The sequence below is a fragment of the Schistocerca nitens genome, chromosome 7 (genome assembly GCF_023898315.1).
Source record: "Schistocerca nitens isolate TAMUIC-IGC-003100 chromosome 7, iqSchNite1.1, whole genome shotgun sequence".
NCBI lineage: Eukaryota > Metazoa > Arthropoda > Insecta > Orthoptera > Acrididae > Schistocerca > Schistocerca nitens.
The window spans coordinates 203,123,153-203,133,099 of record NC_064620.1 but is presented as its reverse complement, the minus strand read 5'-3'; the positions used below and the strand labels follow the sequence as shown (position 1 = coordinate 203,133,099).

At 43.5% G+C, this 9,947-nt stretch overlaps 1 pseudogene; it reads right to left on the bottom strand.

Annotated features, from left to right (window-relative positions):
- Positions 1-8,911: 8,911 nt before the first annotated feature.
- Positions 8,912-9,029, bottom strand: LOC126195868 (5S ribosomal RNA; annotated as a pseudogene).
- Positions 9,030-9,947: the final 918 nt, after the last annotated feature.

Sequence of the window (9,947 nt, the reverse complement as noted above, 5' to 3'; positions counted from 1 at the left end):
CGTGGAGTTGCGGACCACTGCGGCTGCGGCGGGGACGGAGCCTCTCCGTCGTTTCTAGGTCACCGATTGCCATAACGTAACATACCATAAACCTCAGACCGTGGAGTTCGTTACCACAATGAAAAACGCCTTTGTTTTGGGGTATCATAACCAGGACACTTTCTCCCATAATTCGCAATAACACAAAATGAGCTGCTCTTCTTTGGCCTTTGCGATGTCCTCCGTCAGTCCTGTTTGACAAGGATCCTATACCGATCACTAACACTTCAGTAGATGACTGACGGGGATAGCGTAGACAGTCTCTTTAGTAGAAACGTTGTATCTAAATGTTCTGCCAATTAACGCAGTCTTTGGTTTGCCACACCACAACAACATTTTGTATATGATCTTTCCAATTTATAAATTGCTTGTAGCGAATAGATGGACAGAGCGAATAGCTGTCCGATCGACTATCTGGAAGATTTTAGATTCCCTGAGGAACTTTCTAAAAATTCTTAGAAACTATCACAGCCCTGTTCAGACATTTAAAAGAACCCGTTTTCAAATTTTATTCTAAGAAATGGAGATGAATCAGTAAGCTTAGAATGCCGGATCATTATATCGTACCCTGGCATGAAAAGAGATGTCCAAAAACTGCAATTTTTAGTTTTTGTCACTGAAAAAATACGTGTGAAGTGCGCCAACGTGCACTAGAAACATCATCTCTGTCTCGCAATTTGTCCGCTTCACAGCATTAGTATTTGGGTTATAGACTACTTTATGATTCGCCACGGCAAGAACAGCGTCGCTTCAGCGTTCATTAGGTTGATCTGGGAGAAGGGGCCGTCAGCGAGGTCATCTGTTCCATCGGATTAGGAAAGGAAGTCGGCCGTGCCCTCTCAAAGGGACCATCCCGGCATTTTCCCGAAGCGATTTAAGGAAATCGCGGAAAACCTAAATTAGGATGGCCGGACGCGGGTTTGGCTGGCTCTGAGCACTATGGGACTTAACATCTATGGTCATCAGTCCCCTAGAACTTAGAACTACTTAAACCTAACTAACCTAAGGACATCACACAACACCCAGTCATCACGAGGCAGAGAAAATCTCTGACCCCGCCGGGAATGGACGCGGGTTTGAACCGTCGTCCTCCCGAATGGGAGTTAGCTTGGTAACCACTGCGTCAGCTCGCTTGGTGTTTCTGCGTTGCTACTGACAGGTGTGCGTAGGTCACTCAAGAAGTGCGGCACATTCTGAGTAGTGAAACTTTTCATGTATACGATTAGTTGAACGTAATTTTTAGTAAAATTGATTATTACAATGTCCGTGTTTATACAGTGCCCTATTCAGACATTTAAAAGAATCCGTTTTCAAATTGTATTCTAAGCAATGGAGATGAATAAGTAAGCTTAGAATGCCGGATCATTATATCGTACCCTCGCATGAAAAGAGATATCAAAAAACTGCAATTTTTGGTTTTTGTCACTGAAAAAATACGTGCTAAGTGCGCCAACGTGCACTAGAAGCCGGCCGGAGTGGCCGAGCTGTTCTAGGCGCTTCAGTCTGGAACCGTGCGACCGCTGCGGTCCCAGGTTCGAATCCTGCCTCAGGCATGGATGTGTGTGATGTCCTTAGGTTAGGTAGGTTTAAGTAGTTCTAAGTCTAGGGGACTGATGACCTCAGATGTTAAATCCCATAATGCTCAGAGCCATTTTTTGCACTAGAAACATCATCTGTCTCGCAATTTGTCCGCTTCACGGCATTAGTATTTGGGTTATAGACTACTTTATGATTCACTGACTTTACGATGCCCTTCAGACGTGCACTCACAGATACTTTTTGACGATTACAGCTGTTGTAAATATTACGAAATTTCGTGCGTTGCAACGTACAAGAAAACAAATGGAAATTTCTACTACAAAGTAGGTTCATACCGAATCCCTCTGATCGGCGAAAAGCTTTGTCCTCTTACGATTCTATGTTTTCGTAAATTGTAAATTGTGTTCCTTAAATTGCACATGATTGATGTTCCTTTTTAAATTGTATTTATTTTCATAAATTACAATTTTGTATTTTTCTAATACTTCAATTTCGACTTGTTCTTCATTTTTCTACTTTAACTTAAGTACTAATTTTGCCTCATGGAGGTTCGAATGTCGTATTATATTGCAGCATGAAAATATATATAAAATTTGGGGTGGAAAAGTGGCAAAAGTATTACGTGAAAAATCATAACAAAAACAAAAATGTTACTAGAGAAGTAAGAAAAGTGACACAACTGAAAGAATTAATTAATGATCACCTCATAACACTTCAGATTCGACGAGAACAGAACCACTTGCCCGTATTATTGTTGTCCACTACAATGGAATTCACTGGCAAAATTACTTACTTTAAATTTAGAAGATGCTTATACTACTTGTAATGTGCTGCGAATACATAGAAAGAAAGATCCTTTATCATTTGGCTACAATATAGCAGGTCAGCAACTGGAAGCAGTTAATTCCATACATTATCTGGGAATAGGCATTAGCAGTGGTTTAAAATGGAATGATCATATAAAGTTGATCGTCGGTAAAGCAGATGCCACACTGAGACTCATTGGAAGAATCCTAAGGAAATGCAATCCGAAAACAAAGGAAGTAGGTTACGGTACACTTGTTCGCCCACTGCTTGAATATTGCTCACCGGTGTGGGATCCGTACCAGATAGGATTGATAGAAGAGATAGAGAAGATCCAACGGATAGCAGCGCGCTTCGTTAAAGGATCATTTAGTAATCGCGAAAGCGTTACGGAGATGATAAACTCCAGTGGAAGACTCTGCAAGAGAGACGCTCAGTAGCTCGGTACGGGCTTTTGTTGAAGGCTCTGAGCACTATAGGACTTAACATCTGAGGTCATCAGTCCCCTAGAACTTAGAACTACTTAAACCTAACTAACCGAAGGACATCGCACACATCCATGCCTGAGGCAGGATTCGAACCTGCGATCGTAGCGGTCGCGCGGTTCCTGACTGAAGCACCTAGAACCTCTCGGCCACACCGGCCGGCTTTTGTTGAAGTTTCGAGAACATACCTTCACCGAGGAGTCAAGCAGTATATTGCTCCCTGCTACGTATAACTCGCGAAGAGACCACGAGGATAAAGTCAGAGAGATTAGAGCCCACACAGAGGCATACCGACAATCTTTCTCTCCACGAACAATACGGAATAGAAGGGAGAACCGATAGAGGTACTCGAAGTACCCTCTGCCACACACCGTCGGGTGGCTTGCTGAGTATGGATGTAAATGTAGATGTACTTCAATATATGTTTCACAGAATTCTTTAAGTCGATTTTTCTGAAGTCCTGCTTTACTGAGTTGTCTGTTCTTGCCGCGGTGCGATATGGTAGTTTACAAGTACATTTCATGGAAGAGACTAGCTTGATGTCTGGAAAAACTGCAGGACTCCAACACCTGCTTTAGGAGAAGAGTGGTTTTCGAAGAAACGACTGCAGGTACCGAGAACAAGAGAACTGAAGTGACCAGCGACGGCACGCAGCCTACCATCTTGTGGTTGGAAGAGCCGTGGGAGAGCGGTGAACACTCGCGGAGGCACGCAAGTTCCTTGACGGCAAGCAGGGCTCGCCGGAAGCAGCTTCCTCTGCCTACGGCTCTCTCTGTTTGTACTGGCAGCCGCGGCGCGTGAAGAGGTTCTGTCCCTCCCGCCAAACAGGAAGGGACAGAGAACGCCGCCGTCCCACAAGGTGCGTGACTAGCTAATGGTCTGTGCGGAAAAGATCTTAGACTTCCTTCGCTACACTGCACGTTCATTTGTTGAAGCAACCAGTTTAAACGTAAATAACGTAGCATTAATTTGATTTAAGTTTTTCTGCAGGGTGAACTACTTACAAGGGGAGGCCACGACGTTTGGAACGCGGATTTACAGCAAACTTCGTACTATCGTAGTACTCCATGAGGATTACAAAATTTGTAAGCCGTAGCGCGTACTTCTCAAGCGTTATTGAAAAAATCGCAAGATAATTTCGGTCGTCGAATACATATCTGTGCGTGGCCATTTTAACGATGAAGCGGCTGCAGCCGAGTGGTGCCGGCACGGGAGCTCAGCGAGTTCGGTCAGAGCATTAATTACCCTTAATAATAATAAATCTGAGCGAACGTATCATCGCCGGCCGGTGTGGCCGTGCGGTTCTAGGCGCTTCAGTCTGGAGCCGCGTGACCGCTATGGTCGCAAGTTCGAATCCTGCCTCGGTCATGGATGTGTGCAATGTCCTTAGATTAGTTAAGTTTAAGTAGTTCTAAGTTCTAGGCGACTGATGACCACAGATGTTAAGTCCCATAGTGCTCAGAGCCATTTGAACCTTTTTTTTTTTTTTTTTTTTTAACGGATCATCGAGCAAACTGAATGGGTGTCATCGGACGTCCGCCCTGACGAAATTCAACGAACAATATAAAACAAAATGTTTTTTTTAAAAAAAAGCGTTTAGCGTTCAAGCCGCTGCATCGCTGGATCGAGTTCCGTTCGTCAGTTTTTATTTTTATTTTCAACACCGTCATTTTCTTTGTTATTTATATTACAATTGATATAATGGGGAAAATACGTGTAATCGGATGAAATTTTATTAAAGTTACAATGCTATTTGGCAGTCTACTAATTTTTATTAGCGCAAATAATGTAATAATCATAACTATCGACTAGTAAACAACTAAATGCATAAAGCCATACTGAAAATGTATGCTTGTCCGTGATTTGAGAAATCACTTATACCTGGAAGGAACCCGAAACGACTTGTTACCTCCAAGTTTTGACCGGCACAGACAGCTTTCGACAGATGTACAATTAATTGTCGCTTTCGACATTACAAGTTGCAGGATGGTATTTTTTCGTAAAAGCATGGAAAACATAAAATTAAACGGCACCGCATACGCAAGGTCTTTTGACGTTTTCTGTGGAAAAACAATCCTTGTTAACATTTTCAAAAACCTCTCTTTCAGACGATAGTTTGGAAGCAAACCATGCATATAGCAGTACTTCCTTAAGAATCGGCGCTGATAAGTGGTTATGCAGTATCGAGTGTATTTTAATAGGGTCTTCCGAGAAACAGTTTCGAATACTAACAGTTCTGAAGACACAGGCAAGCATACATTTTCAGTATAACTTCATGCGTTTGGTCGTTTACTAGTCGATAGTTACGAATATTATATTATTTGTGATAATAAAAATTAGTAGACTGCCAAATAACATTGTAAATTTAATAAAAGTTACACATATTTTCCCATTATATCAACTGTAATATAAATAGTAAAGAAAATGACTACGTTGAAAATAAAAAATACTGACGAACGCAACTCGATCCAGCGATCCAGCTGCTTGAACGCCAAACACTTTAAAAAAAATACACTTTGTTATATATTGTTCGCTGAATTTGTTCAGGGCGGAGTCCGATGACACCCGTTCAGTTTGTTCGTTCATCCGTTAGCTCAGTTTTTTTTTTTTTTTATCAGAAAGGGAAGCTAACGCGTTGACCGAACACGCTGAGCTCCCGTGCCGTAACCACTCGGCTGCAACCGCTTCATGGTTAAAATGGCCACGCATAGATATATATTCGACGACCGAAATTATCTTGCGATTTTCTCTGTAATGCTTGAGAAGTATGCGCTACTGCTTACACATTTTGTTGTCCTCGTGGAGTACTACGAGTGTACGAAGTTTACAGAAAAACCGCGTTCCAAACGTCGTGGCCTCCCCTTGTTAGCACTTTCACCGACAAAACTGGGTAGGCTGCGCAGGGATGTTTCCGACCATTTTTGTGTAATGGACGTGTGGTCCCCGATGGCTCATTATAGAGCCATTGCATTTCCTTTGATTTCTTACTATCTTTAATACATGGCGAGTCAGTTGCCCCTACCGATGTCGTTTCATACAACATGCAGTGTTACATCTGGACTTCAAAAACCGCGCCCAAGATTTTCATATTCTCTCGCTCTATACGCGCACACTGTTATTCCGACAGAAAAAATGAACACAACTTTTTTGTAGGAAATTTTATGTAGTATAATTTTGTGCTGAAATACGTTTTCGTCAGAGGCCGTAGTTTTCGAGTTGTTCGAGAAAAACGTACAAAAGTTATCTTCAAACGCACCCCCACTCCCATACTCAGTCCCCACCGGTCAGGATATGTAGCAGGATGTTCATTACACTGCCTCCTACCACTGCACAAAAATTTGCGATTGCACCTACTATTCCCCACGTAGGCCTCTTTTGGTCTTCATTGACTGGCCTTATTATGCCACCGGCTTACTCAAGCACTTACAAATTGTAAAACTGACGTTTGTGTAAAGTTTACCTAATAGTTTCGTGAATTTTTACAGCATAAAGTAAACAATATTCGTGAGGCCTTCTGACTACGAAACTACCATGCTTGCCAGGATTAGTCTGGATTGATTTGTTAACGTAATTAGTTTCGGCGAAAGGTTTAGAAAAGTGGTCTTCTTTCACTTTCCTCACGGGCACAGTTAAATTAGTAATGTTAACGAAACAGCCGACTATGCTGGTGGTATAATAGCCCAGTCAAGAGATACTAAAAAAGGTCGAATATCGGTAACTGTTCGTGTAGTCGGAAGCTTCTGTACAGTCGTAAGAGAGTGTGCCAGAACAACACAGAAGAAATTCTGACTGGTGAGAGACGAATCTGGGATGGAAGGTGGCCGGTGTTGGATTGTTTGGGGGAGGAGACCAGACAGCGAGGTCATCGGTCTCATCGGATTAGGGAAGGATGGGGAAGGATGTCGGCCGTGCCCTTTCAAAGGAACTATCCCGGCATTTGCCTGGAGCGATCTAGAGAAATCACGGAAAACCTAAATCAGGATGGCCGGACGCGGGATTGAACCGTCGTCCTCCCGAACGCGATGGAAGTTGGTTTGTAGGTCACTTTTTCAGGATTTCCTTGAATGACTCGAAAACCAGCGCCTCCAGCTAAAACGTAAACCAGTACAACATTTAACTAAATTCCCTACACAATGGGCCTCTTCATTTTCTCTGCAGGACTAATAGTTTGGGCATAGCGAGCGAGAGAATATGAAAATCCCGTGCGTGGTTTTTGAAGGCCAACTATAACATTGCCATTTGCATAAAACGACATCGGTACAGGGGCAGCTGACTCACCCACTGTGTTTACTCTACAGGGGCAGCTGACTCACCCACTGTGTTTACTCCAGTGAAAATATCTGCACGAAAATTCAAATGTCGACGTTGAGCACTATGACTTCTTTGGAAATAAGGATTACTGATGAAGACCTGGCCGACCCGCACCTCGTGCCTGAATGTACTGCTGCTCGTGTACTGGATGGGAGAGCGACACAACGGCGCAATGCTGAGCAATCACTTAGCAGTAATTCTGCTTCAAGCATTATAAACAAGTCGTACGACCGTAGATACTTTGCGCTAACCATGCGAAGCCAGAGTGGATCGCTGGTGTGTATTTACTGGGTCGGTATAATTAAAGTGCAGCTTATCACAGAGGTCCAATGTGGGTTGAAAATTATCGCATGGCAACGGAACTTGTCAGATATTCTAATGCGGGACCGAGTTACTCTAGGAAAAGAAATAGTTCCAGTTTTGGCCACCGGGTTCAAATCTGGAGCTGTCAATGCAAGAATGACGTACAGAAATGGTGTCCGTATAGGAATAGGACGTGAGCAGAAAAGGTCAAACAAGTGAGAAAGGCATTTTGTTGATTTTATTGTTAACCGTCTTTTAAACGATTTGTTCAACTTGAGCATCGAGGACGTCGACATGATCAACAGCTGCTTTCGGCAGTTCCGATGTAATTTGAGCAGTGTGGTACTGTATACTGGCCTTCATATCAGATAGGGACCGAACGTGCCCCTGGCAAATGCGTTCTTTTAGATGCCCCCAGAGCCAAAAGTCACATAGATCAGTATCTTGCAGGCCATGCATCTGGAAAACCTCGGGAGTTAACGCGTCCGTGGAAGGTTGCATCAAGCAGATCTTTCACTGGTCGAGCGACACGAGATGTTGCCTCACTTTGCATGGGAGCAGTGGTTTCAACTCAGTTGCGCTCTTCCAAAGCAGGAATCACATGCTGTACAAGGAGTCTCGATAACGTGCAGACAACACGGTACACCTGACAGGACCCATGGGTATATTTTCTTCAAAGAAGAACAGACCGAGAATAATGGTGCTTGTGAATCCACACCACACAGTCACATACGGCGATTGCAATAGCTCTTCGTGCACAAGACGCGGTTTAACAGTACCCCCAGTTCGGTAGTTCTGTGTGCACCCTGCACCCTGTAGTGTAAAATTTGCCTCGTCACTCCACGCCCGGCCACATGTCATCAACTTCGATCCGAACCAGAAACCAAAGAGCAAATTCAGAATGTCGCTACGAGGGATTTTAGTTGCTGCACCCTCTGGATCTTGTACGGCCGCTAATGTAAAATAGACCGCAAAACTTAGCGTAATGTTGACCCATGGCATTGGCAATTCTGTGACACTGCACAAGCTCTACCCGGACCACGTGCTGCATGGTCAGCTACAGCAACAGCAGCCTCATCAATAACTGCCGCCGGGATAGGACGCCTTTCTCATCCAGATGCCACACCAAGGTCTCCCGTGTTTTTGAATCATTATCGTCTTCTTCAAACTATTCAATGACGTCGGGCCTCCCATCAGACGTTTCTAAAAAACTAAAGCTAAACTCCTCCCGAATAGGCCATGAAGGCCCAACGGCACCGACTGGCCGCCGTGTCATCCTCAGCTCATAGGCGTTACTGAATGCCGATATGGAGGGGCATGTGGTCAGCATACCGCTCTCCTGGGCATATGTCAGTTTCCGAGGCCGTAGCCGCTACTTCTCAATAGAGTAGCTCCTCAGTTTGCCTCACAAGGGCTGAGTGCACCCCGTTTGCCAACAGCGCTTGGCAAGCCGGATGGTCACCCATTCAAGTGCTAGCCCAGCCCGACAGCGCTTAACTTCGGTGATCTGACGGGAACCGGTGTTACCACTGCGGCAAGACCCTTGGCCATCAGACGTTTCACTTGGCGATATTCTCTCAATGGAGTACTGTGATTGCTGCCGTTCAGATAAAACAGTTTCAGATTTGCACATGTTTGGCACTAATTTGTTTTTCAGAATAAATAGATTCCGTGTTAACTCATTAGCATATATCTACCAAGTTTCGCTGCCATATGATAATTGCAGTCCACACTATACTTCAGTGAGTAGCTGCTCTTTATTTATAACCACTTACTAAATGCGCACTTGTGATGGGCAACACCAAGTATCAAGACATTATTGAGTGGATCTGTGCAAAATATGGTAGCATGGTTCTTTTGTTTCCAAGACGAGCAACTGTCGCCTACAAAGGAAAAAGTAATAACTTATTTGTTTGAGCACTTCACTAATGTGCTTCTCTCTTCTGGTTGTTTGGTGAAAGTTGTTTATTTTAACTATTGCTTTAGTTCTGGCGTTACTTGCAGAGCGGAAGTTCGTTGGCTCCTGAGTGTTTAACAAAAAACATGATTTCCGACTACCATTCTTCTTATTTTACACAAAATAACCTTTGTTAGTGTAGGACAACGTAATTTCTGTGTCATGACGAGTGTAATTTCACATCCAATCAATGAATTGAAGCTAGTTATTTTCTTTACATGGCAATAATACCCCTTTCATCATATATAAGAAGTCTGAAAGAACGGAGCCACAAAATCACAGACTAATATCCATTGCATCGGTTTGCTGCAGAATTTTACAACCTATTCTGAGTTCGAGCGTAATAATTACCTAGAGACCGAAAAGCTTGTGTCCACGAATCAGTACGGTTTTAGAAATCATCGATCGTAAGAGTCTGAGCTTGCCTTTTCTCGCGTGATGTACTGCGAACTTGGCTGAAGGGTAACAGCCAGATTCCATATTTCTAAATTTCCGAAAAGTATTTGACA